The sequence below is a fragment of the Ochotona princeps genome, chromosome 18, assembly GCF_030435755.1.
Source record: "Ochotona princeps isolate mOchPri1 chromosome 18, mOchPri1.hap1, whole genome shotgun sequence".
In the NCBI taxonomy this organism is placed as follows: domain Eukaryota; kingdom Metazoa; phylum Chordata; class Mammalia; order Lagomorpha; family Ochotonidae; genus Ochotona; species Ochotona princeps.
Window position 1 is genome coordinate 45,352,560 of NC_080849.1, and position 13,112 is coordinate 45,365,671.

Here is a 13,112-nt window from a genome sequence, read left to right on the forward strand (position 1 = left end):
GGAAAACAGAGCCTGAAATGATGATTCAAGTGCTGCACTATTTGGGAGGAAGTGAAGGTACAGGGAAGGGAGGTAGAGGAGGCTGTTGGGCAGGGCAGTGATGTTTTTCCCTGATGGGCTGCCTTCCCAACAAGGAGCCCAGAATACCGACATAGTGCATCCATTCAGCTCTCAAGAAATTCCTTTCTGGCTGTCAGGAAAAGACAAATGCGCTTCAGATTAGTCTGTTTTTAAAGATGAATGTTAGGCATTGGCTTGGCCCCCTTCATGCTCCTGTATCTCCTTCATCATGAATAATTCTGCCGGTGCTGACTCCTTATCATTCAGTCCTTAAATGGGGACACAGGATGCCTGAAACTATAACGTGCTGTGTGGGGTTTCATACAAGGTCTGGTATGCTCAAGGAGTCTGACATTCCAGGCATATATTTGGCCAGCCAGGCATGCCCACCAAAGAGGGGCCTGAAACCTCTGGGGAAGCAGCAAGTACCTGTGGAATTATTTTCAACCTATGGCTCTGCATTTCATTTTATTCATTATAATTACATAAAATAACAGATACGTAATTGCTTTTCTTCATCAAATTTTATCTAAGCAAACCCACATTCACTTCTTTTTGTAGCATAGCATGGAAGGAATTCGATCTTCTAAGTGTGTGCAGCAACATGGGTAGCTTGGGCAGGCTCTTATCTACAGTTAGAGTAGCATTAGACAAAGCACACCTGATCATATAACTTCTCTGCATGAAAGCCTAATGCTTCCTGGTGCCCTTGGGATAAACTTTGAGATAAGGCAGACTCCAGGCTCTGGATGTGCCCAGACTTGCTTTCCAGATCTATCTTTAGCCATCCTGCTCTCATTCCATACACTCCAGTAACCTTGACTTCTTCCATTTGCTTAATAGCATCACACTCCTCAAATCACAAAGATTTCGTGTGTGTGCTGATCTCTGTGAAATGGGATGCTTCAGCCCTGATCTGCAACATCATCCCATGAATTCCACTGTACCCATCAGGTCCCCACTCAAAGGTAACTTCCTTAAGGAAGCTTCCTCTCTGGATGTACCTCCTTCTTCCATCAAACACCATGTTATACAGCTTACATTGTTCTGCTGTATTCCCAATATCTGACATAGGGCTTGGCACTTAGTAGGAGCTCAAGGACTAACTTTTGGGAAGCCTGGGGCCAGGCCTGGAGTTGCACGCTGCTTGCTTGATGGACTGAGACTGTAGCCTCTGCCCCATGCCACAAGGCTCCCTCAGGTGCCAGTGCATTTCTTCTTCTTTTAAAACATGTTTTTAAAATGTTTTTGAAATATATAGTGATAGGGAAGAACACACACACACACACAAAGGGAGGTTTTCTACCTATGAGTTCATTCCTAATGAGCACAACAGCCAGAAGCTTGGAACTCCATCCAGCTCTCCATCATAGGTGACAGAGGCACATGTAATTAGGCCATACCACATTTCCTTCACAGACACATTGGCAGAGAGCTGAATCAGAAGCAGAGTAGTTAGTATTTAAACTGATGTCCCAATCAAGAAGTCACCTGACATGGGCAACGGCTTAACCAACTGCACCGCAGTGCTGGCCCCACTTTGTTAATCTTTTTTAAGATTGTTTAAAATTTTTAATGAATGAAGAGTGCTAAATAGAGGGAGAGACATAGAGGGAAGGAGACCACTAAGCTTATTCTTCATGCCTTATTGTAACAGCTCCCTATTTTAGCTTTGCAAATGCAAGGAAAAAAAAAAGGATTTCTCATTGACTAGCACTCAGCCACCACTAATCTTTCTGAAATCATAAAACAGTTTTTGTGTAATAGTTTCCATTCTTTATTAAAAAACCGCATTCAATTTTTGCATAAATCATGCATATATTTGCTTATTTTTCATTCAGTATAATATTATGAATATATTTTCCTGAATTATTACATAATTGCTGTAGATATCATATACATGCATACGTGTGTGTGTGTATAGATAGATAGATAGATAGATAAACTATACAATTAGGTCTTCCAAAATACTTCTTGAGGGAGTATGGCAAGTACCATGGAAATACCTGGGAAGCAAAATTTGTCCAATCTATTATAAGCACATTGAGCAAAGAAATGAAATAGAGATAGGAGAGAAATGGGAGCAAAAATGCTATCTTGTGTTTTAACTCATTCGCATGGTGATGGAAATGATGTGGCAGAAAGGGACAAATTGGTGATGTAGGAGAGGAAGAGACTTACTTACTTATATAGTTCAGACTTTATCTTAGTACATTTTGTGTTAGCATTAAAAAAAACACCTTTGGACTGGAGCCTTTTATTAATAAGAGAAGACTGTCTGGCCTGAGGTTTTGACACCTAGGAAATCCAATTTCAGGGTGCCAGCAATTCATAAGAGCCCTTATGCTGTGTTATCCCTGGAGGAAGGCAGAAGGACAAGAGACAAGTAGAGAACAAGAGAGCAAGAGCCAACTGAACTGAAATTTTGCTGAAAGCTTGTCAATATTTGGAATATAAATATTTTTTTAAAAATCTTTCTACATGGTAGAATTGTCACAATGTTACCATGAATTTGTCTTTGAATTGCTATACATGTATTCAGTCATCCAAGGTGACCATGTATATGATTAGGAACATATGGCTGTATTGGAATGGAACAATTCCTATAATATTTTGATATCATAATTGTCATAAATGGCAACACAACCAGAAGTAACACTAGACTTATCTATATATTTATAGTAATGATGGTGTGACTGAACACATGGCACTGCCAGTAATGAAAAACATATCACATACAAGTATGTATACTTCACACTAGGTGATATCAACAAAGAGGTATGGTCCTGTTTTGCATACTAATTATACTGTGCTTTTCACCCTGTTTTACAGAGCAGTCTTTCTACTTACAAAACCATTTGCTATAAAATTGTGTGTCATATTATACCAGCAGCCACATCATATATCTATAATACCACATCATATATCTATAATACCACATCTCTTAATAACTTCATATTGTGCTTGCTAATCTCATGTTTGTGGGAGTACTCCAAGATATGCCTAATGACACATTTCTCAGCAAGTATTCTAATGTTGGGCAACGTATAATTGTACTTAAATTCCAATTTTAAATCACTTAAAAATTGAATTCTAGTGAAAAAAATGAAAGGAAGGAGTTCACATATTTGTAGTAGGAAATGTTTGATTACTTAAAGCAAAATTTATGTGGTTTGAGTTTTTCAGTCGTTTCCTAAAAGAAACTTTTCAGTTCTCTACACTGATGAAAAATAGTTTGCCAAAAACTGAGCTACTGCTCAGTATTGTGGTAGCTTAGACCTAGAGAACATCAAAGCAGGATGGTGATGTTGATCAGCTGATAATATTCTCTGCAAACTCATTCATTAATTCATCATGAAATTAGACTCCATCTGGTGACAAGACATGGGGTCTCAAATATCAATAGAACATGACTTCAGAAATAATGAGCTCTTGAGAGAATAAAAGCACCATGCGATAAGTACTATAACACTCTGCCAAGGATACATGAAGTTGTTGAGAAAAATGCAAAGTAGAGGATGACTGACTACTTACAGAGGGATTGTATTACTTTTCTCTTGCTTTTGTAAAATTACTACCAGAAAACAAAAGATCTCAAGGGTTTTCTGTCCAGCAGACCCCAAGACCACCGAAGGGTGAGATGACAGTGCTCTGCTGCAGCAGAAACACTGGAGACAAACTGGTGGTGAGGGATGTCTGTTTATTGCAGAGAAGTCACAAACTTACACAGGGTAGGGAAAGGAGGCAGGCAGAAGGGCGGGCCTGATGGTACTTCCACCTAACCACCACACTGTGACAGGTTGGTAGGTATGTCTTCCCCTGTGGAACCTCCAATGAAGTTAAAGGTTAGGAAGTACAAGAAACTGTGTCTCAGGGAAAACTCATTACCTGCTGAAAAACAGGATGAATATAACATTTGACTTTCTAGAGTTTTTTTGTTTGTTTTTTTCTTTTTAAATCAAAGAAGTGCTAGCACAGTTTGTTTAAAAGGCAGAGAAGAGAGACTGGGGTGTAGCCCATCGCTCTTGCTGCATACCCAGTGATCAGGCCATGTTGGTATCTCGGTTAGCCAAGATTCCTGTCAGGGGTTCCCTGGGGACATGGTGTGTTGTGTTCCTACAGGTTCCCACACAGGCTAGACAGGCACAGATCCAGGGGCAATCCCCCACATCAAGAATTAAATTACTTCCTTCAATTATCATGCATATCACACACACACACATACACACACACATGCACGTGTGCCTTATCTTAAAATTACTTACACTTTCTACGCAGCTTGGAGGTTATATGTTGTAAACAGAGGGGAAAAAAGGCTTTTTTCCCCATTAGACACAGGAAAAACAGCCGTGTCCCTTTCTCCTCCAAACATAGGAAGAAAAATCGTATTTCCTTGGAAAGAATGAAAATACCCTGGGTTCTATATGTAACCTTTCTGAAAAGCCTTAAAACCTCTCCAGAAGCCAGATGGACCCATGAGTGTTAGGCCAAGCAGAAGTAACTCCTGAGGGAGCTGAGTGCATCAAAGGACATGGAGCTTATCACAAACAGGAACACCTGGTGACCTAGGAATACCAAGTCTACGGCCATACCACCCTGAATGCACCCGATCTCGTCTGATCTCGGAAGCTAAGCAGGGTCGGGCCTGGTTAGTACTTGGATGGGAGACTTAGGAATACTAAGCAACCGTCAGAGTCCCAGTCCTAGCTCCCCTTCCTGCAACAACGGAAGAGAGATCCACTAGCCTCAATACTATCTTTGCCCAGGTCAAGCTGACACTCTCACCCAGAAATGTTTTACAGTCCAAGTCTGCACAGAAGGATAACACCTGCCATGATGACACAATCACATATACATCTGTTGATCTGCGCACTAGCACTGATGATACCTCCGAAGACTGAAGTTCTTTACCAAATCACCCTCAGAGGCAGCATATTCCAGCGAGCCTCTGGAAGCAATCGAGCTACTTTCCAAAAGGACTTCTGATAAGTAGCTTCTTGCTCCTTTAATATTCCTCTTCATGGGACTTGCCATGGCCCCTTCTCTTATCTCTTTCTTTCAAAAAAGTTGTTCATGCTCAAATGCAGAAAATTTCTAATCAGACCTTTAACCAGCTCCTCTTACAGGGATATCTGCCTCCCCTGACCCGCCATTCCTCCTGGACCACCATGAGATCATCGCCTAGATGACCCAACACCCCAGTTCAGCTTGAAGAAGCTATGGAGGAGAATAACACCCCCTTTTCTTTACATATAACAAAAGGGAGGACTGTAAGGTGTGATTCAAGCAATGACCCCAAGACTGACCCCATCATTCTGGTCTTAGTGACACCTTTTAGATCATTCTAAGAATGAAGAAAAAATGTGTTAGAATAGAGTATATAAAAGAATAAATGACTGTATTGTCTTCACAGAGTTTTGGAAGAATAGGATTCTAGGAAAGTAAAAACAAATGCTTCCTATTTTTATATCATATACATTCCTATATCCAAGGGGACTGGGGCTTTTTAAATTAACATTCAGAAACCCAAGTATATTTTATTTCCTGCATGTACATCATTCTTTAGTCAAGGTGATCTGATAATTTAAAAAAATGAAGTGTCATTGTGTTCTTAGCCTTATGTCTAGGAACTAAATTGAATCTATTCTGCTTGCATTAATATCACATTATTAGAAGAACTGATTAAAATTGGATTCTAGTAATTATCATACAGTTGCTCTGACCTGAAAATCTCGTATATTAACAAATTCCTTTAAAAAATACATTTTTCAACAGCAAAAATAAATAGATAAAATAATGTACTCTTGGAGGAGTAAGATGATTGACTAAAAACTCCTAGACACCCCTTACAAAAATTAAAGTGATGAATGACAACTACACTGAAATGAAAATGACTAAAGGAGAGCTACATAAAACAGCAAAGAAGCAGCAGAAAAGCTGTAAGCACAGAAACACAGGATCACCACAGGAAGAGGGGAGGCAAGCACCACATGTCCACCACACCGTCACCAAGCTGACCTTAGAAGAGACTCCTTTCTGCAGGAAAAATTTAAACAAGGAGTTGGGCATGGTAGCCTAGTACCTGAAATCCTTGACTTGCAACCACCAGGATCCTAAGTGGACGCTGGATCATGTCAGGGTGGTCCCACTTCCCATCCAGCTCCCAGCGTGTAGCCTGGAGAGCAGTGAAGGATGGCCCAAAACCTTGGGATCCTGCACACGTGTTGGAGACCCGGAAGAAGCTCCTGGCTCCTATCTTCAGATTGGCTCAGCTCTGGTCATTGTGGCCACTTGGGGAGTGAATCAACAGATAGGAGATCTTCCCTTTCTTTCTCTTCTGTTCTGTATATCTGACTTTCCAGCAAAAATAAATAAATAAATCTTTAAAACAAAGCAAAACAAAACAAAAAAAGATAAGCAAGGAAACTGCAAGAACTCCGTCCCACCTGGCACTCACTATTATAAATTTCTGTAGTCCCCATGATCCTTGATTCCAGTGAGAAGAATTAGCTTGACTCCATTACTGAGCACAGTAAAAAGAGCTGATGCTATTCCCTGTTCCAACATTTGGCCTTAAACTGCCTGCTGCTGTTCTGACAGTTTGCAACTGGAGCCACTGTTTTAATGTATCCTGTTCGAGGGGCAAACGTCCAGCTGCCACCTGCAGATATCTGAGATTTTTTTCACAGAAACAATCTGCCTACTCAGTAGCACATGTGTTATTCCCTAATAAAAGAAGGATTCTCAATGAGTCAGTTAAATATTTTTTGACAGTGTGATGCAGGATTTCCCACCTTTGTCTATATCTACAATGCCATGATACTGTTGAACAACAAAATGGTAAACTTGTTGCTGCTTCCAAAGGACTATACTGCTGTGATAGCATGGGGGAAATGGTGGGAGGAGAAACAGGGAGGAGATCAGAGGAATCCCTACATGTACAAAAGTGTATTATAGAAAAGGATAAGAACAATAAAGATAATGCATAAAAAATAAAGAGATACATATAGAGCCTGCCATCTAACAATAATAATAATAATAATAATAATAGTAACAGAACATGAGATTTGTTTAGCACATTTGGAACATTCTTCAGGATACACCATATACTACAAACTAAGTCTTAACAAAGTTAAGAAAACTAAGATTATATGTGTTATCATTTCAAATACCAGAAGCATAAAACTTTCTAGTTCTCCAAGAAAAAATATTGAAAAATTCACTAACGAAAAATGTTCTCCTGAGCAATCAATGAATCAAAGAATAAGTACAAAAGATTTTAAAATGTGTTTAGACAAATGAAAATGGATATACAGTATAGAAAAACCTATGTATGACATACCAAAATCAGTCCTAAGACAAACTTTTCACTAGTTTTAGTAAGAACTTTATCTCAAATAGTAAACACACACACTGTATGAGAGTACTGTCTCCTTGATACCTAGGCCAAAGACATCACAAGAAATTGAAAGCACAGGCTAATTTCTCTGATTAATATTGATTCAAACTTTCACAGGACAATGAAAATGTTAACATTGCTATAATAAGAAATGTCAAATCTTACAAAGTGCTAGCAAATTACAAGTACTAAACCAAAAAGACCACATGACAAAGTTGGATTTTCCTTGGCATATAAAGCTAGTGGAATATGTGTAAATAAATATGAAACCTTGCATTAACAGAATGAAAGATGTAAACACATGATCATTTCAGTTGGGGTTGAAAAAAATCATCTAACAGAGCCTGCATTCTTTCTTCATACAAGCTCTGCATAGTTTTGAAAAAGGAAGTTCCTCAACGCCATAAAGATATCTACGAAGAAACCACAGGTGACATTATAATTGATTGGGGGAAAATGATCCTTTACCATTCAACTATATGCTGGAAAATCTTAAACTCTGCTCATAAAGATACTTCAAAAGGTCATTAAGTTGTGTATTATGAAAATATTATGCATGGATTTAAAAATATTTTACGACTAACTAAACTATTCTAACTCTGCTTTTACATAACTTTTTGAGGCACCTTTTCATAATCACCATAATGAAACAGCAGCCTACAGGTTAGGGGAAATATTCACAAATAACATACTTATGCATGAGCTAATATCTAAAATTTATAAAGAGCTCAAACAATTCAATAGTAGAAAGACAAATAGGTCAAGACTTGAATAAACATTTCTACAAAGAAGAGACACAAACTTGCTAACATATTAAAGAGGCAGTACTCTGTCAATTGCCACAGAATTGTAAATCGAAATCGCTGTGATGTATTACCCCATTTTAAAACTATTATTTTTTTACTGGAAAGGTGGATAGATACTGAGACTGGAAATGAAAGAGATTTTGCATCCATTGCTTTGCTTTTCAAATGCCATAACATGCAGGTTGGGCCATGCTGAAGTAAGGAGTACGACACCCAGCTTGGATTGCTCATGTAGAGGATATGGAACTACGTAGTTGGATCATCAGCCGAGACCTTCCAAGGTGTGCACCTTCAGCATGCTGGAATCAGAAGTAGAGTCATGACTTAACACAAGGCTCTTTGGAATGGAATACAGACATACCAAGTGATGTCTCAGTTACGCCAAGGGGTAACCTCATAACCACAAAGATGGATATTCTTAAGGGGTGAAATGATGGATCCACTTTCAATCCATCTTATTACTGATGTGCACCCTGGAAGGAAGTGATTGCTCAACTACTTGCATCTCTGCCACTCATATGAGAGACCAAGATGGAGTTCCGGAATCCAGGCTTCAGACTGGCTCAGACACGTCTGGGGTGATGAGCCAGTGAATGGAAGCAATTATCTTTCACTTTGGCTGTCTCTTTTACTCTTTCAAATAAATAAAATAGGAACGAGAAAGGGATATAAGGAGGACAGAGATGTACATCAGAGCACTTTGTGTCAGATATATAGATTGAAAATGTCCAGAGATCTAGCATAAGACAGGCAAACTGTAAGTAAAAAGATGCTACCATATTTGAATTTCAGGCTAAGTAAATAGATTTAAGCCCTTGGAAAAAAAAACCAAAAATGTAATAATATGGGATGATAGATATGTTCATTTCCTTCATGAGTAACTGTTTTGTTAGCTGTACATTCCATAACATTACACTCTATAGCCTAATTATAATTTATTTTTGAAAAGAGATGATTATGATATGTGAAGCAAAATTATAAATGTTGATAAATAAAAATCATTGTTTGATGAAAGCATCAATACAAGGAAGATCATATAATGTATGAGATATACGTATGCTTATATGTGTACATGTGTATGCATAGATACAAAGGCACTTGGAAAAAGCTTACGGAAATGGAATGAATTTGTCCAAAACATTACAATAAGTAATTGATTTTTATAATACATATTATCCATGAACTTTTTCAAGTACTCTCATATGCAAATGTGTGGGCGTAAGGGAGAGGGAGAAATTTAATAGTCTTCACATACAACACAGAGGAAACTTTAGGTAAATATTAAGCTATTTTCATGAAAATCAGAACTATGGGCCACTGTGGCATTTAACGTAGACATGAAGACACTCATGTGCCTCACTGGAGTGCCTGAAGGTAACAATTGGCTATGGCTGCTAACTCCACCCTCTCACTAATACAGACGACAGGAGGCAGAAGCAAGGGTCCAGGTAACCATGCTTCTGCCCCCAAGGGGAGGTGCGGATGTGGCTTCTGGCTCCCAGCTTTGGTCAAGGTCCATTCGATTTGGCCACTGCTGGCATTTGAACAGTCAGCAGATGGTAACTCTAACTATGTGTCTCTTTTGCTGTCTCTCTGCCTCTCAAATAAATAAATATTAAGAAGAAACCAGCAGACTGTTTGCTCAAAGAAAGGTGCAGATAGAGGGTAGGTGACACTAGAGAACTTCCTTTGCACGTGAGGTTATTCTGTGACTTGGCTCAAGTAGCAGCTCCACCAATGTCTGTAGCCAATAAAAATCAATGTGCTCTTGAATCCGGGATTTCACTGCTTGTAACATTTAGTTCCGTTTAAAAAGTATTGTCCATATATTACTTTTCTTTGTATACAGACTTATATTAAGATTTCTTGGTGTTAATTTTTTTCTCGTTAACTTTTAATCCTCCAAAAAGAAAAAAAAATCCAACAAAAGAATTTTGAATCTGTTCTTTCCTTCCACATGTCCCTTCATGGCTGCCAAGCAAGACTACATGCTGTTGTTTCCAAAATAGATCAATGTGAACTTCGTTTAAAAGAGTGGAAGTGCCCAAAGTGAAACAGTAATAAAATCAAGACTGTACTTCTGAAATTCTGATTCCTGAATCACTCTTTATCTTTCCTGACACAAACTATGCCAGTAAGTAGAAACTATTATCATGGTGATTGAGTGGAAAGGACAGAGTGATATCTAATAAACCAAAGTTGTCACCTAGGAGATAGAATGGCTGGGAAATAAATGAAAAGTGGTAGAGAAACTAATAAAACTAAAACAGCATCTACAAAATGTCACCCTGGAACTAGGGATCTGAAGTACAAGCTGGAAAATTTTTAAGACATTATTTCAGTAAATGGATACTGAAATAGTTGTACTATGTGGCAGATTACAATTTTAAAATATTCTATCTTATAAGCATCATCTGTTTATTATCTGATTCTAAAATTTGTTTCCCCTTAGAATGTTCAGGCAAGCTACTTGCTTTACTGTTGTAAGACAGATCACCACAAATGTAGAAGTTTAAGACAGCACAAAGTTACCATCCTGTGCTTCTACAGGGAGGCAGTCAAACAGAGGTCTCACTTGGTTGCATTACTCATAGCACTGTGTTCCTTTCTGGAGGTTCTAGAAAGAATTGGACCCATTACTCTTTCCTTATTCAAGTTGTCACCTGCACTGTTTGGTTTGTGCTCTCTTGCTTCCACCATCAAAGCCAGAGCCAGCAAAGGCACATCAAGCCCTTTTCATTTTGCCATATTGTTTCAATTTTTGCATCCTGGAAACAGCCTTTAGTTCTAAATGTTTATGAAACAGTTGAGCCCATATGAACTATCTATCTTGAGTAGATCATCTCCCAAGGATTTTAATCTTGTTTCATCTGCAGAGTCCCCTTGCCTAATAAAATAACACATCCACAGATCCTCAGGATAAGAGCATGGACTTTTTTTTTTTGAGAGACATTATTACATCTATCACAACAGTTAAAAAACAATTCTGGAAAGAATGGGATAATACTCAGTTGCGGCATAAAACCACAAGTAATGGGAAGTTCTACTTCTGATCCAGATAGAGGGACTGCTTTTTACCCTTTTTAGCTGAAACAAAAATAATACGAAGAAAAATATTCAAAACAATGGCATTCTGACTTTAGATAGCAGGTACCAGGGACAGGATTCCTTGAAGAGAAGGTGAGTATTAATATGGCTTCAGATCAAGCCTAAAGAGATATTCCAGAAGATTCTGGGAGGTAATATCCAGAGTAATCCCAAAGATTACCATTAGATGAAGAGATAATTTGAGAATAGTGGAACCTGGGCTGCTATACAGAACAGGGAGTGTTAGCATTAAAGAAAAAGGTAAAAAAAGAGAGAGGGAGAGAGATCTGGAAATCTGTAGACCCACAGACCCATTCACTGAACACTGATTACCACAGGTTTGCAAAGAAATTTCTTAAGGTCAGAGGAGTAATTTAGAGAAAAAAAAAATACCCTCAAGAACTCTTACAAAACTCAAAGTGCTTGTATTTTAAAGTAACATTATCTATAGAGGCAATAAAATATGAAATATTCCAGGGGAAAAATCTCATAATATGGTAAAACATACTCAATGCCTAGAAGATGAGTGTTGGAAAACACTACTGAGAAATTAAGGACAATAAAAATAAATGGAGAAAGGCATCATGTTCGTAGATGAGAAGTTTAAAATGTGGCTTTCTTTTAAAACGGTTACAGTAATTACACAAACAAACCCAAGGAAAATCTCAGACTTTTTTTTAAAGAAAACTGACAGTATGACCCTAAATTTTATATGGAAATACAAAGAACATAAATAAATAAAATAAACTTTGGATGAGAAGGATAAATTTGGAAAAATTATATTGCTTCATTAATAAGGCTTATCATAAAGCTACCATAATCAAGACATTGTGGCATTGGAATACAGATAAATCAACGAGACATTTTGACCTTCTAGGAATAGATGCACACAAACATAAAGAACTGATTTTTGACAAAGATGCCAACAAAATTAGATTTTATAAATATTACCATCTTTTTAAACAATAGTCAAACAGCACAAAAATAGCTAACTCAAAATTAATCATAGAAATGTAAGAGGTAAAACTGAAAACTGCTGGAAGAAAATATGAGATAAAATTCTAACAGTTGGACCCAACATGGTAACCTAGTGGCTAAATTTCTCACCTTGGATGTGCCAGAACACTATATGGGCACTAGTTCATATCCCAGCTGCTCCACTTCCCATCCAATTCCCTGCTTGTGGCAAGGGAGGGCAATCGAGAATGCATTGGGACCCTGCACCCACAGGGGAGACCTGGAGGAGACTCGGGGCTCCTTGCTTCGGATCTGTCAGCTCTGGCCATTGCAGCAATTTGGGGACACAACCAGCAGATGGAAGATCTTTCTCTTTTTCTCTCCTTTCTGTAAATCTAACTTTCCAAAAAAATTCTGAGTATGCTTAGAAAGTATTTCTTACATAGGACACAAATAGCAAATTAAATAAATGGTGATTGGTATGTCATCAATAGCAAAGTCTCTTGTCTTTAAAGCACCATTTAACAAATGAAACGGTGGGCCATGCACGGCAGTCTAGTGACTGGGGTCCTTGCCTTGCATGTGCCAGGATCCCATATGGGCGCCAGTTCCTGTCGCTGATACTTCATTTCCCTTCCAGCTTCCTGCTTGTATCCTGGAAAAGCAGTGAAGGACAGCCCAAAGCCTTGAGGCCCTGCACCTGAATGGGAGACCTGGAAGAAGTTGCTGGTTCCTGGTTTTGGATCAGCTCAGCTCCGTTCTGGCCACTTGGTGAGTCAACCAGTCGATGGAAGTTCTTTCAG

At 38.5% G+C, this 13,112-nt stretch overlaps 1 pseudogene; it reads left to right on the forward strand.

Moving 5' to 3' along the window:
- Positions 1 to 4,639: 4,639 nt before the first annotated feature.
- On the forward strand, positions 4,640 to 4,755 carry LOC131482584 (5S ribosomal RNA; annotated as a pseudogene).
- The last annotated feature ends 8,357 nt before the right edge of the window (positions 4,756 to 13,112 follow it).